Raw genomic sequence first — 15423 nt, 5'->3', positions numbered from 1 at the left:
TGAAGTATATTCCTGCCTCCTTTGTCATAGATTAATTGACCATATACACATGGGTTTATGTCTGGGCTCTCCATCCCGTTCCATTAATCTGTGTCAACGTATCTTTTAAGGAGGACACGATTCAACCCAAAGCAGAGACCAAGAGTCCAGGCAATTGTTTCCCGAACAAGTGACTGGGCCAGGAGAGTCTGACATCATGACTGAGTGTGCACATACACTGAGAATTTCTTAGTGCCTCCGTGGGAGGCCGAATGTATGACAACACTTTCATTGTGTGGAAAGCACAATATTCCTGCTATATGAATAACACCCTTCTGTCATAGGAGAATGATTAAGGTCAAACTCTCGGTTTATTACTAAACATATGTTGATTGGTAGTAAACAAGTGAATGTGGAATTTGAAGAAACTAGAGGCATCTCCTTAATTTTCCTAAATGTATAGCGATCATAGGAATAGCTAATTCTTCCTGAGCACTTGTTAGTTTCCAAGTAGAGTTGACCCTTGAGCAACGTGAGGTTAGGAGCACACACCTTCCACACAGTCAAGAATCCACAGGTAACCTTTGACTCCCCCGAAACTTACCCTCACATAGACTACTATTGACAAGAAGCCTTACCAATGACACAAATTGTCGATTAACACATATTTTCTATATGTATTTTATACTGCGTTCTTTTAAGAAAGCTAGAGAAAAGCAAATGTTGTTAAGAAAATCATAAGAAAGGGGAGTCTGGGTGGCTCAGCTGGTTAAACGTCAAACTCTGGATTTCAGCTCAGGTCACCATCTCAGGGTCATAGGATCAAGCCCTGCCTTGGGTTCCATGCTGAGCATGGAGCATGACTGAGATTCTCTCTCTTCCTCTCCCTCTGCCCCTCTCCCTGCATGCACTCTCTCTCTTGAATAAATAAATCTTTAAAAAAAGAAAATCATAAGAAAGAGAAAATACATTTACAGTACCGCACTACATTTATTTTAAAAATCTGCGTGCCTCATGCAGTTGAAGCCCCTGCAACTGTACTATTCTCAAGTTTTTTTTTTTTTTAAAGATTTTATTTATTTATTTGACAGACATAGAGACAGCCAGCGAGAGAGGGAACACAAGCAGGGGGAGTGGGAGAGGAAGAAGCAGGCTCATAGCAGAGGAGCCTGATGTGGGGCTCGATCCCATAACGCCAGGATCACACCCTGAGCTGAAGGCAGACGCTTAACTGCTGTGCCACCCAGGCGCCCCTATTCTCAAGTGTTTTATACACGTTAAGTAATTTAATTTTCACAATAACACTACAGAAGAAAACTACTGTCTTTTTGTATTTTGCAAGTGAGGATACCGAGGCACAGAGTGGTCAAGTAATCCGCCCAAAGCTACTCCACCGGGAAGTGACAGAGCTGTGTGGGACAATAAAATGTTGATGATGTTTGCAAATCCCTGTAACTTTTACCTGCTTCTGTACCGGAAGCATTATTTGAAAAGGATTGTGTCTAACCACAAAGGGTAGAACATCTGAATCTCTTTGGTAATTATTTTAAACCATTTGAGAGTCCAACACTGTCCTTGATTGTAAGCAAACACCAATTTTGTCTTTCTCCTAGATCACAAATAATAAAATTAAGCAAAAGCAGGAGGTGACTAGATACAAGTGGTGAGCAAAGAGCCTTTCACGTCACATTACGTCAACAGCTCATTCGTTCCTTTGGCTTCCAGTAACTGAAACCTGGTCTGTCACTTTAGTATAAAAACTTTTTAAAAAGTATTATATTTTTTTTGCCAAATGGAGAACACAGACACTTAAAAATAAAACACAAATGCCATCTCCTCTTGTGGCATGAGATAAACATTACTTATGTGATAAATTTTAAAGCTGAACTGCTTCAGTTCCCTATACATTTCACTGTCATAAAATGTACTGTCTATCTGTTTATATTAAGGGGCACCTGGATGGCTCAGTCGGTTGAGCATCCAACTCCTGATTTTGGCTCAGGTCATGATCTCAGGGTCATGAGATTGAGCCCCAAGTCGGGCTCCGTACCAAGCATGGAGTCTGCCTGAGGATTCTCTGCTTCTCCTCCTGCCCCTTCCCCTCTGCTCTCTCTCTCTCTCTCCCTGAAAAAAATGAGAGACACATCACGATTGTTACTACAGACTGATGGTTATGGTATATAATAGAGCAGTAATTAGTCTTTTCCGTTACTTTGTGATGTGGAAAAGGTCTCAGCAGTCACACTGGCCACACGCTCAATATCAAGAAGGCAGGGGGAGGTGAGTGACCTTTGTGGAGGGGGGAGGGAACCATCACTCTGGGGACATGTAAGACTAAGGACGTTCAGCTCAGTCAGAAAGGAAGGCCCATGGTTCGTGCGACCGAGCTCTGTAGGAGACACTAGTCTCATGCTTTCAGCTTGGCCAGGTTGACCCACAGTTCAGGCTCATGTCCTTCTTACAGCGCTAAGTTAGAGAAAAACACCGCACTACGGTATTTCCATTTTCATTCTTACCAGCAGGGTCCTTCCTCTTTATTCCTCACCTTTTTTTTTTTTTTTTTTTGAGTTCTAGAGTCGCTGTCTCCTCTGGAAAGCTGTTGCTATGGCTGTTTCCCTGAATATTATGCTACCATTTCTGAAAGTATCCTCAAAGCTGGTCCAAATGAGGGAAGAAAACTAGCATTTATTGGACCGCTACTATGTGTTTGGCACTATCCTGAGGGTTTTACATAGGCTATGTCCTTTAGGTCCCAATGACAACTCAATGTGGGGGGGGCATTATTATCACCCCAGTGTCCACATGAGGGAGTCGATGCTGAGAGAGGCTCGCTGGGGCCTCAGAGCTGTGTGATGAGTGGCAGGTGTAAACCCTCAGCCTCCCGCTTCTCTTCCCTTCTGTGAGCCTGTTGCTGGGCGATATTGCTAGAAAACTCCTCTGTCAGTGCTAAACTGTGCAACAATAACACCAAAATAACAAAACAGGCAACGATGTATTGCACTCCTGGCATGTATCATGTGTCATTAATTTTATCCCTGTAATAGCATCTCTACTTAGTTGGTGTTATTTCCCGATTTTATTGCGAAGGAGCTGCGGCCAGAAGGTAAATCAACATCCTGCTTTCTTCCTTGAGAAGGTTGCTCTTGAGAGAAAGTCAGTGCGCTTAGTGAATGATTTCACATTCTGGTAGCGGCATCTTAGCTCCTTGGAGACCTGTCTAGACTGTTTGAAGACCACACTTGGAGCAGCGCTGGCTTCGAAAGGTCAGGGAAATCATTCAGGTCTGACAGGAAAGGAGTGGTAGAGACAGGATTCCAACCCAGGTCAGACTGTGCTCTCTCCCAGCACCACGCTGTCTTCCCCGCTATTCACGGACCGAGGTGATGGCCCCAGCAAACAACCCTGTAAAATGTGCTTTCTCTCCCCCACTCCCTGCCATGATTTGACAGGAACTATGTTCTAGTAGGAAGAACAAGGGCTTTCATAAATGATCTGTCAGAATTATAGAAAAGTGGATGGGGCGCCTGGGTGGCTCAGTCAGTTGAGTTTCTGACTCTTGGTTTTGGCTCAGGTCGTGATCTCAGGGTCGTGAGATCGAGCCCCGAGTTGGGTTCCACACTGGGCTTGAAGCCTGCTTAAGATTCTTTCTTCCTCTCCCTCTGCCCCTCCCACTTGTGCACGCTCTCTCTCAAATAAAGAAGGTGCCTTTTTGGGGCACCTGGGTGGCTCAGTCGATTAAGTGTCTGCCTTCCATTCAGGTCATGATCCCAGAGTCCTGGGATCAAGTCCCACATCAGGCTCCTTGCTCAGTGGGGAGCCTGCTTCTCCCTCTCCCTTTGCCCACCCCCACCCCTGTTCATGCTCTCTCTCTCAAAAGAATAAATAAAATCTGAAAGAAAGAAAGAAAGAATCTTAAAAAGAAAAAAGAGTGTAATATTGTTACATAGTAACTCATGGAAGTGAGAGCAAGGTATCCCCCAAGAAAATAAGGGAAATAAAATTGTCCTGTGAACGACAAACGAATGAACTTCACACATATCATGGATAGACTTGACCATCCATCAAGAGACTGGATGAATCCATGGGAGTGGAGGGGAGTGGAAACATCCATACATCACTCGCAGGGACCTGGAAGCAATCTCGGCGAGCCAGCCTGCTTGTAGTTTCACCGGCAAAACCCCAGTCATTGTACTGGGCCCTGTCTGGACTGACCTTGCACTCACGTTGGCAGCAGTGAACGTTTTCCCCCTGGGACAGGAAGTCAGGGGCCCGGAGTTGGCCACGTTTCTCCAGCACAGACCGTCCTCTGTCGTGAGGCAACTGTGAGTCATCAGGCTTCTTGGGCCCGGATGAAATCTCTCTCAAAACAATTCCCCCTTCCAACTATGATTTCACGTTCAGCAAGCAATTTTTTGATTATTCCATTTCCCAGGTAACTCACCATCGGAAAAGGGGGTGCAGGTAACTCACCATCGGAAAAGGGGGTGCTCTGGAAAGGAGTTACAGGGATCCTAGTTAAAGCAAGGAAATAGCCACTACGGTAAGTTAATAAACTAGAACTGGGGTTTATGTACAGACTTCTTATGAATGTGGTTCCTACAAGTCAGACTCCTTGAGACAGATGAGCTCTGGGAATCCTGGCATGGCCCAGTTTCTGGACCTCCGAGGCCAGGACTGGAGCCAGGGTCATGGTGCTGTCAGCCCGCGGGGGTCCGAGGGGCTGCTGGGCAGATCCATTGCTCTTAAAGCTCTTCCTCCCAACCTTCAATGACAAGCGCAATGGTTGGCCATACACATGCCAGGAAACAAGTGAGGGTCAGCAAACTTTTCGGGAGGCTAAAAAGTGAATCAGATGGCACACAAATCGAGAGATTAATAGGAACCACATAATTCAGAAAAGTAGCAAAAGGAAAGACCAAGCTTTGTAAGAGAATGAAAGTAAAAACGCGTTGTAGGGAAACAGACGGAAAATGTCACGGTGTCCACATGAGGCTCTGTCTTGCAGCAATTCGTGGGCCCAGAAAACATCGGGAAGCACTCAGGTCGTCGGTGGGGGGATGGTGGGGTCAGGAGAGTCACAGGGCTTGAAAGCAGGGACCTGAGGATGATGCCTGGACTGGCAGGTGGGGGGAAGGGTTTGCCATTTCTGCTGCTCATTCTTAGGGGAAAGAAAATGAGCTAAAACAAACAAAAACAACTGAAAACATCCGTATTTATGGAACTATGGCATGGCTTTAGATTTCGCTCATCTTCTGGTCTTCTTTTTTTTTTTTTTAAAGATTTTATTTATTTATTTGACAGAGATAGAGACAGCCAGCAAGAGAGGGAACACAAGCAGGGGGAGTGGGAGAGGAAGAAGCAGGCTCATGGCGGAGGAGCCTGATGTGGGACTCGATCCCAGAACGCCGGGATCACGCCCTGAGCTGAAGGCAGACGCTTTAACCGCTGTGCCACCCAGGTGCCCCATCTTCTGGTCTTCTAAAGCTTCTCAGAGCACTAAGAATTCAAAATAGGAGTCGTCAAGAAGAGTTCCCTGCTTGAAATAAGTCTTCATTCTGAAACCGTGGAGCGCCCCCCAGCACAACCCATACACAAGGAGCTCCTCGATGTGGACTGAGAGCCCAGCAGAGGCCGTGCCTCGGCTCGAAGGTGCACAGCACAAGGCTGGGATTGCCTGCTGGCTGGTGCGTGCCCCTCTCCCCCAGGCCCCATGCGGCCATGTCCACACAAGCTGCAAATTAAAGCACATCTCTCCCTGCATCTACTTCTCATTGACAGTAAAGTAAGAGCGCCCTGTGTTTGTTTTTATGGACAGATACCTCTATCTTTTTTCCTTCCTTGCTCTCCAACTCCAAGAAAGAAGAAAAAGAGTATTCATTTAGTTCTTTGAAAAAAGCAAATGCCTACAGATGGCAGGTTCTTTGCGGAGTGTTGCGGAAAAGTGACAGAGCCGCTAATGAAGCTCGCCATGTGGTCAGGAGATGACTTATAAAAGATGATCAGAATACAGTGTCCGAGATGTTGTAATGCCTCCCTGAACACTTCCCGTGTCAAGGCAGCCAGCTTGTCAACCAGGGCAAATACCAACACCGCTCATCAACTCCCTTCGTCTGGAGTGGCCCTCCCATTAACTTGCTGCCAACACAGATAGTAGCAGCAATTACAGACAAAGATTTTTTTATTCTGGTTCATGAAGCTGGAAATGCTTTGTTTCTCTCTCATATCACAGCTGTCATTGTTTCTTGTCCAATTACCCATGTCGATGTTGGAAAGTGGGCAGGAGAATAGACTTTATTTGGTTTGCCGTTGTGTCATAAAGGGTAATTAATTTTCTTCTAGTTGAAGTAAATGGGATACAGGAACTCAGGAACCCTGTGGGCCATCTTGTTTCAGTTTACCAAAACTAAACAGGACTTTGAGCAAAACTCCCCTTGAAACAGGCTGGGTGAGGTCATTTCGAAGGGCCCTCTGACTCTGGTAACCCATGATTTATATATGAAATTATATATTAGATGGGTTAACATTAAAAATCAATGACTAGCAACTTAAGAAAAATCTTAATATAGTGATGGACCATAGCCTGATATTCACGTAGAACAATTCATCCGAAACATCAGAGAAACATGTTCCAGAGCCTCACACAGTTGTTCTTTAAATAAGTCATCTCATGTCTGGCAACGTGCTGGCATCAGCGAACACTTGGTAGAAGTTCCAAGTTTACTACGTGTTGTTACACATAATCCTTATAACAGTCAAACACATGGAGGCTTGGACAGTTTAAGGTCTTTCTCCACGGACACAGATAGCGAAGGTAACATCATCTTCTGGATGGACGTCTGCTTCCTGCAAATTCAGTGCTTTCGTGTTTCAACATGCTGCTTCCCAAAGTGTTTCACCTTTCCAGAAAATTCTCTGGAGAATGCTGCTTTCAACCATGCACTGGAGACGCTGCCCCCATCATGTTTGCGTTGAGGCTGGTCTAGAGTGGGATGGGGTGCAGGCTGTGCTGGCCTATGGGCCTGATGGTGGGGGCGGGGGAGGGTGCGAAGGCTGACCTGAAGTTGGGAGCCACAGTTTCGGATCTCTTCTTCTCCAGGAGGCTGACAACACGCAGGTTTGAAGTGTGCCAGCAAAAAGAGCAAAGGAAAGAAATGATTCTAATTCAATACCATTAAGAACGCCACTGGGTTCTTAAGGACCCACCTGCAACTGTCATTGAATGACTTATGGAGACTTATTTTAAGTAACAGTTTCCAACTCAGCTGGAATCATACCCAAGTCCACCAAGGTTGGTTTTTGTGCACCACTTTCTCCTTTCACGGTTCTGCCCCATGACTCCACCCAAGTCTTGCAGTATCAGTGGGGCTGTATTTTACTCTTTGAATTCTTCATGATCTTTATTTTTTAATTTTTTAGACTTCATTTATTTATTTTAGAAATAGAAAGTGCACACGTGGGGAGGGGCAGCGGGAGAGGGAGAGAATCTCGAGCGAAGTCCCTGCTGAGTGTGGAAACCCATGCAGGGCTCGATCTCAAGACCCTGATGAGCTGAAATCAAGAGTCAGACACTCAACTGACTGAGCCACCCAGGTGCCCCTTTATGATCTTTATTTTTTACTTTTATATTTTGTGGGGGGAAATTTTTCATGATCTTTAAACTGACAGACTCTTAATCTTCTCCAATCTTTGAACACTAACTCAAAAAGATGGATTCTTCCACTTTGGCTCTGCTCACTCTCTTCTGGTCCTTCCTCACCCTCTCCTGGGGAGGATAGCTCCCCAGACTTATTTACTAAAGATTTATCAAGTGTCTGTTTTCCAAAAGCTTCTCTATTGATGAGGCAACATCTGTTTGTCTGACATGGGATTAAAAGATTGCATGAGTGCTGTGTCAACAGCCCAGAGAGTATAAAACCTCCCAACCATACAAAAACATAAATGCTGTGGGAACAATGCATAGCAAGGGGGTGTTATGCTATTCGTACTTTAATCAAAGCACTGGATTACGTTTAATACCTGAAATTTGCCAAGTGTATTAAACTTTCATATCCACAGTCTCTGGCACAGGTAATGAAGGGTAGTTATCTAACTTTAAAATTAGACCCTTTCGGGGCGCCTGGGTGGCACAGCGGTTAAGCGTCTGCCTTCAGCTCAGGGCGTGATCCCGGTGTCATGGGATCGAGCCCCACATCAGGCTCCTCCGCTATGAGCCTGCTTCTTCCTCTCCCACTCCCCCTGCTTGTGTTCCCTCTCTCGCTTGCTGTCTCTATCTCTGTCAAATAAATAAAATCTTTTAAAAAATAAAATAAAATAAAATAAAATTAGACCCTTTAAGGGGTGCCTGGGTAGCTCAGTCAGTTGGACGACCAACTCTTGATCTCAGCTCGGGTCTTGATCTCAGGGTCATGAGTTCAAGCCCTGCACTGGGCTCCATGCTGGGCATGGAGTCTACTTTAAAATAAATAAATAAATAAAATTAGATGCTTTAAATAAGAGAATATAGAATCGTACAAACAAAAGAAATCTGGGATTATAGAGCCATTATTCAAAAACATAAAAGTGGCAGGCCTTCCTTAAAAGTTTCTTGTCCAACTGGTAGGAAATGAGCCTGTGACCCAACCAATTCTTTTGAATACATGGCTTGACCAAAACCAGAAGGTGAAGGTAGAATATTCCAATGACTCACTAGGACACTAAATGTCCTTTATAATTATCAAGAAGATATTCAAGAAAGAGTTGTAGCTCTCTTTGATTTGAAAGGAGGTTTTAGGGGCACCTGGGTGGCTCAGTCAGTTGAGCATCTGACTATTGATTTCAGCTCAGGTCATGATCTCAGAGTCCTGAGATTGAGCCTCACGTTGGACTCTGAGCTCAGCAGGGAGTCTGCTTGGGATTCTTTCTCTCCCTCTGCCCTATCCCCTGCTTGCACGCACATGCATACACTCTCTCTCTTTCAAATAAATAAATAAATAAATAAAATTTTTTAAGAAAAGGAGGTTTTATAAAAAAATATTTCAAACAAAAGGTAATTTTTCATTTCATGATGTTGTCCTCATTACATTGCTGAAGGACAGAGATACTGGTCTTACCAAGCTCTGTATCCCCAGTGCCCTGAGTAACAACCAGCCTACTGAAAACATTCAATAAATATTTGTTGGATGGACAAACAAAGGAATGAATGACAGGGAACTGCAACAAAACTATACTGAAAAATACGACTTGAGAGTTCTGCTTTAGGATCGTAAGGATGTAATTTTGATTTTATTAAAGTTCTATATTGTTTTCTTTGCTAAACAGGAATCAGCTAATGTGGTCTGCTAATAAATAATTCACTTCTAAACCCTACAGGTGTTCTACATTTAAACGTATTTTCAGGAGAAGAATGCTCTAGGGTACGCTGAACTTTATCCTGGACATTCCATTGCTGGCTCTCCACTTAGGCATCCTAGTGAACATCTTGTTTTGATGTTCCATTCGAAAAATGGATACCGTGTCACCGACGCCCTTCTCTAATCAAATCCAACAAATCTATCTGAAGTTTATTAAAAAAAACATACAGAGGACCCAAGGAGTAAAGATCAGAAAAAGGCAAAAGGGGAAAAAAATCTACTGTTTATAATCTAAACCATATAGAGCTATTGTTTTGACTAAGAATTTAAGGCACTTTGAACATTTAAAACACCATGCAAATGCCACAGTTCCTATAGGACATGCAAGCTCAATGGGATTCAAATAAGTTCATGAGAAAAAGCAAGGCTGAGAATCCATCGCATAAACTAGGCACAAAGCTATTATTAAAATGGGTGACCTATTCCCTCAGTGGACTATCAGACTTGGCCATGCTCATTCCATCACTTTTCAACTGTGGAGAGCCAACTTCTCTTAGCTGGGCTTCCTTAGAGGCAGGAGCTTGGGACAAGTGAGAGATTTGTGACTTGTGAGCCGTACTTGCAACATCATTGACTAAAAGAAGCTTGTTAACTGTTACATGCCCCCTGGAATCTGGTATAACAACCCTCAAAGGCAATCAGGAGTCTTGAAAAGGCAAAGATTGAAAAAAAATGCCATGATATGTTAGCGTGTGGCAGAATTTCAAGATTCATCATTAATGGTGTTTTCTGGGGGTAAGGAACAGAGAAATCAGACCCTTGGTGGTTTTGGTTAAAATATACAGATTTCTGGACACCTGGGTGGCTCAGTTGGTTAAACCTCTGCCTTCAGCTCAGGTCATGATCCCACAGTCCTGGGATTGGCCCTGTGTTGGGCTCCCTGCTCAGGGAGGAGTCCGCTTCTCCCTCTCCCTCTGCTCCTCCCCCTGCTCGTGCACGCTCTCTCTATCTCTCTCTCTCCAATAAATAAATAAAATCTTAAAAATAAATAAATACGCACACACAGAGATTTTAAGAAGTAACATTGGGAGAGGAGGATGTGAGAGACAAGGAGAGGCAGAAAAGGAAATAATTTTTTTTTTAAGATTTTATTTATTTATTTGACAGAGAGAGACAGCCAGCAAGAGAGGGAGCACAAGCAGGGGGAGTGGGAGAGGAAGAAGCAGGCTCCCAGCGGAGGAGCCTGATGTGGGGCTCGATCCCAGAACACTGGGCTCAAGTCCTGAGCCGAAGGCAGACGCTTAATGACTGAGCCACCCAGGCGCCCCAGGAAATAATTTTTAAGAAGAGATTAATTGTGATACCATGTTCATGACCAACACTATCAGTGTTCAGAGGGAAAGAAAGAAACTATGTGGCTTTTTGGGGTATCATTCATGTAAAACAGTCTTTTAAGTGCATAAAGACTATAATGACAGAAATGGGTACACCTGTCTCGCTCAGATGACTCTTGACAGATTTGATTTAATGTCTATTTTTTTTTTTTTAAGAAAACAAAATCCATCCCAAAGTACTTGTGGAAAATCATTTGACAATGTGTTTCCCCATCTATAAAATAAGCTGTTTGGCCTAAATATCTCCAGGGTCCCTTTTAATCAAATATTGTGTGTTTTGCTTTGAATGGTGAAATCAATGCGTAGACACTAATTCACTAAACAATTACCTTAGCACTAATTTATAGGTTGGCATTATGCCATTTCTGGAAGCATAGTGGGGAACGAGAAAAATAAGACTCTTCACTCACCAAGCTCATTGTCCATTGGGAAAGTCAAGGGTGGGCACTGCTTGTTCTAACCAATAATCTCTACAAGAATAATGAAAATGTAACTGTTAGGACAAAGGATTGCCTCTATTTGAGACAGACAAGCACCCTTTGTTGTTCGTTTGTTAAAATAGGAAAGTACCCCGCCCCCACCAATTTCTTTGTAAAACAAACAAGATCAAAATCGCAGCACTTCAATGAGGTTCTAAGATCTCTGAAATCACATGGTTGTCTGTTTGCTCCCAGGATGCTGGTGTGGTCTTGAAATATTGCCCCTTAAACGCTCCAAATGGAAGCATGAGCATCCCCACTAGACATGATCATTTTGTAGGCTTTTTACCAAAACCGAAACCTATTGACCATATAGATAAAAAGGGAATGAAGTTCTGAGCGGGGCGCATACTTCTATTTAATCTCTGCAAGAGCCCTGCAAGGCAAGTAAGAAAGGAACGTTCGTTCTCCTTTCTTCCCAGAGGAGAGAACAGATTCAGAGAGGGAAGTAATTCAGTTAAAGACAGGTTGCCAGAAAGTAGTGAAAAGCATTAAAACCCAAGTTCTTCTAATTCCGAAGACCATAATCTTTTTCATGTCACAATGCTTCCTCCAATAAGGGAAAGCTTTGAGGCCCTGTTTACCAAGGTCCATTCTGGGGAAACACCAACGAGGCCAGATGATCCAAGAGCATAAACGGAGTCCATGGTCAAGTAACTTTAGGAAATGCCAAGCCTATTAAAGGCTGTGAGGTATTACATAAAAGAAATGCTTGATTTTATTTAATCAGCTTTTCCCCAAACTCATTTGACTACCAAACCCAGATTTTTTCCTCATTTAATACTTACTAACATCTCTTGGAACTAACAAATAATTTGTCACATGCTTAAATGACTGAAAAAGAGGGAAAAGGGTTGGATGAGCGCTTTAAAGTGAAAATACAGTTTTTGAACAGAATTTAAATAAACAACTAGCAGTTATGAGGGTAGTGTTAAAAAAATGTGAGCTATAGTCTGCTCCCAGGATGTTGGGGGTGGTGGGGGAATGGGGGAAGTCGGAGGCAACAGGGAAACAGACATACAATCATGCAGTTAGCATATTTTCAGGGCAAGTTCTTAGTAACGAATGCGGGCTAAAGTTGAAGTGAAGATTTGGGAGTGATAAGAGGCTTGAGCTGGACCCGTGGGATAGTGAGATTTAGACGAGGGGAGAGGCTGGGAGACAGTGAAAGGCAGAAATATGTTTGGAGGATAGTTGATGCGGGATGAGAGTTAACAGTCAAGGAAGAATTCTTGAGATGTTTCCAGTATAAAAGGTGTGTTTATGACAGCTCAGGGACAGGACCTGTGGGCAAAAAGACCTGCATTGTGATTGTGCAGAGTAACTGATTGTACAGAGTTTTCTATCCTATGGAGGTGAAGGGGACATTAGGGCTCCAGGAAACTGAGTCTATAGGTTACTGGAAGTCTATTATTAAGATTGTGTTTTTCTTGTAAATTAAGATGGTTACAAACTACAGTAGAGTTTCAAGTCCTATATGAATGACTGTGATCTTTATCAGTTGACCATTTGTTTTTCCTTTGCCTTGTTCTTAGGCAGTTACTAGAACCTGAGGAATAGTGTGTATATATCTATATATCTCAGATATATCTCAGATATATATGATACATATATATTACATCCCACCTTAAGTTGGGGGGGTCATGGGGTGTGTCAGCTCACATTTTGCCCCCAGTTTGCCTTCTGCTCTCTCATGAGAGTGAAGAAAAGATCCTCAGAACTACAGAAGGAAATAAAATATGACAGGTAGGATTGGTCCAGATTATAACCATACAGAAACCATTCTGCTGGTAATGATGGAAGGAAAGATTAAAATCTGATTTAGAAAGTTGATTAATCTGTATCGTAAGTATGAAGAGATAGACTTGAATTTTACAACTGGCAGGCCCTTAGAGAAAAGTTAACAGAGGTCTGTCTAAATGAATCAGTCAATCCTCTAATCCAGTCCCCCTTGCTCTAAAGATAACTGAAGCCCAGAGAGGTCACTTGATTTTCCTAATGCCACGCAGCTTCAGGAGCAGGACACCAGAGTGGAGAACTCAAGAAGTTCAGTACTCATGGCTCCAGCATAAAATGGTGCCAAAGAAAGGAAGTGCAGGATGCAGAGTAAGGCCACGACGTAAGTCAGCACATTTGCCAGAGGGATTTCTGTTTGAAAAGGTCTATTTCGAATAATTAAGACAAACACCCCAAACCCCTTTCAACTCTAAGCTGCCGCAGCTTAGCCCACCACCTTTGCAAACAAATATGTTGTCCTATTCAGAGGTTGCTACCGATAAAGAAACAAATTACATAAAAAAGGAAATTACAGCTTTAAAAGGGAGCATATCTCAAAAAACATATGGGAGAAGGTAACAGAAAAGGACAGACTTTTCTGATAACAGAAGCGTCCTGCTACAATCTTCTGTCTACCTTGTTATAATCATTTTATTGGGTATCAGGGACATAATCGACATCTGTTTGAAACGCGTTTGGTGCAGGGACCAGCGTCAAAGATACCAACAACAAATTAAATTCCACAGTGAAACCCTACGGCGACCAAAACGGTAACACTGCTTTGGGGTAAAACTAGGAAAAAGACTGACTAGTTGGTGTGACACCTGTGGCCACGAAAGCAAGCGCGGGTATTTAAAAATATGTAGAAGCAAGAAAAGCGTTTCGCCAGTCGGCCCACCTTGGGCATGAAGAGTCGGAGTACAGGGGACGAAAACCACCCAGCGCAGACGCGCCTGCCACAGGGACAGAGACCACCCCAACGCCACCAGCGAGCAGGGACACTCGCTAACGTGGCGGCCGCTCTCCCGCCACAGAAGCCCCCTCACCCCGCCCGCAGGACCTCAAGGCGGGCGGATTCCGCGGGCAGAGACTACCAGTCCCGACTCCGCGCGAGTACGCGCGCCGGGCCGCCACGGGGTGGTGGCGCGCAAGGCATCGTGGGACTTGTAGTTTTACCCCCACCCCCGCCTGAGCAGCACTTTGGAGGCGGGGAGATCCTGTTTTATGTAAATAACCCTCCCGTGCCAGGCGGGCTTCCATTCTCTCCCTTACCCTCCCCCCGCCTTCTCCTGCGAGAGTTTGAAAATTCCCGCGGAGCGGGCGCCTAGGCCGGAACACTCGCGAGAACTCAGGTATCCGCGCCGCGATCTCTTTTCCGGCCGCTGCCTTACCTCCCCGCCCGCCCCTCCGCGCCCCGCCCCGCCCCACCCCTCCCAGGCTTAAAAGTCTCGGTCGGTACCGCGGGGGTAATGCTTAGAGCAGGCCCGGCGCCCTCAGAGTGTAGGAGGCAGAGTTGTGGGGAGGAGGACCCGGAACCGCGGCGCGGGCAGCGGCGGCGTCGGAGTCACCCATCTGCGCGTCGGCCTGAAGCCGGCGGAGGCGTCCGCGGGGCTGTGGGTCTGCGGCGGCCCGCGAGGTCGCGGGCGGAGGCTGGAGGTGCGGCGGCGGCGTGCGCGCCGTGCCTGTGGCGGCCGTGTCTCCCGGGAGATGCTGTGACGGACCCGTGCGGGAGGAGCTCGCGCGCGGCCTTGCGCCCCCTGCACTCGGCGGCCGGGGCGGTCGGCCGCCCGCCCTGCGCAGGTAGGGGAAGGGCGGGAGGGGCCGGGCCGGCGCGCGAGGGCGGGTCCGCGCTGCCTGGGCCGCAGGGCCACGGGCCTCCCCGCGCGGGGCCCGGGGGCCTGGGCGCGCGGCGCGAGGGCGAACAACCGGGCTCGCGGCGCCGGGCCGGGCCGGCGGGCGGACGCGGTTGGCGGCGGGGGCGGCGCGCCCAGGGGGGCCCCCCGGGCAGCGGGTTACATAACCACCGACCGGCGGCACATGGCGGCGGAGAAGCGTTGCGGGATCCACCCCCCGCGCCTTCCGCGCCGCAGGCCCGGCCCGCACGCCGCGCAGGGCGGCCGGGCCCGCGGCGTGCCCTGGCCGCCGTGCTCCGGGGCTGTGGAGACCTTGGCCGGCCTGGCCCCGGGCGAGCCTGCCGGGCAGTGGAGCCGGTCTTCCGTCGGCGTGTGCTGCACATGCTCCTGGGCCTGGCTCGGGTGAGTCCCGGCCGCGGGAGGGGTCGGCCTCGGGATTGGAGAGTGCGGCGAATTGGTCAGCATGTCTTGGGGTGGCTATTAATTCGCCGTCCCTCCCGGGCCCCCCGGAATTTGAGGACGATCACTTTTGTTACTAGTTGACTGCTGGGCTGTGGGGGAGGTTAGTTTGTTCTCAGCGCCAACGAGGTGCATGCTGGTTGTTATCTTTTTT

The 15423-nt window shown here is 46.3% G+C and overlaps 1 long non-coding RNA gene across 1 annotated transcript; it reads right to left on the bottom strand.

Moving 5' to 3' along the window:
- Positions 1-5375: 5375 nt before the first annotated feature.
- On the bottom strand, positions 5376-14751 carry LOC121103992. The gene is made up of 3 exons (XR_005836337.1): positions 14417-14751; positions 11113-11172; positions 5376-7079 (listed from the first exon to the last, which is right to left on the bottom strand). It is a non-coding gene; the product is annotated as an uncharacterized LOC121103992 (long non-coding RNA).
- Positions 14752-15423: the final 672 nt, after the last annotated feature.

Source organism: Ursus maritimus, unplaced genomic scaffold (assembly GCF_017311325.1).
Source record: "Ursus maritimus isolate PB19 unplaced genomic scaffold, ASM1731132v1 scaffold_2, whole genome shotgun sequence".
In the NCBI taxonomy this organism is placed as follows: domain Eukaryota; kingdom Metazoa; phylum Chordata; class Mammalia; order Carnivora; family Ursidae; genus Ursus; species Ursus maritimus.
This window is presented reverse-complemented; position numbering and strand designations above follow the sequence as displayed.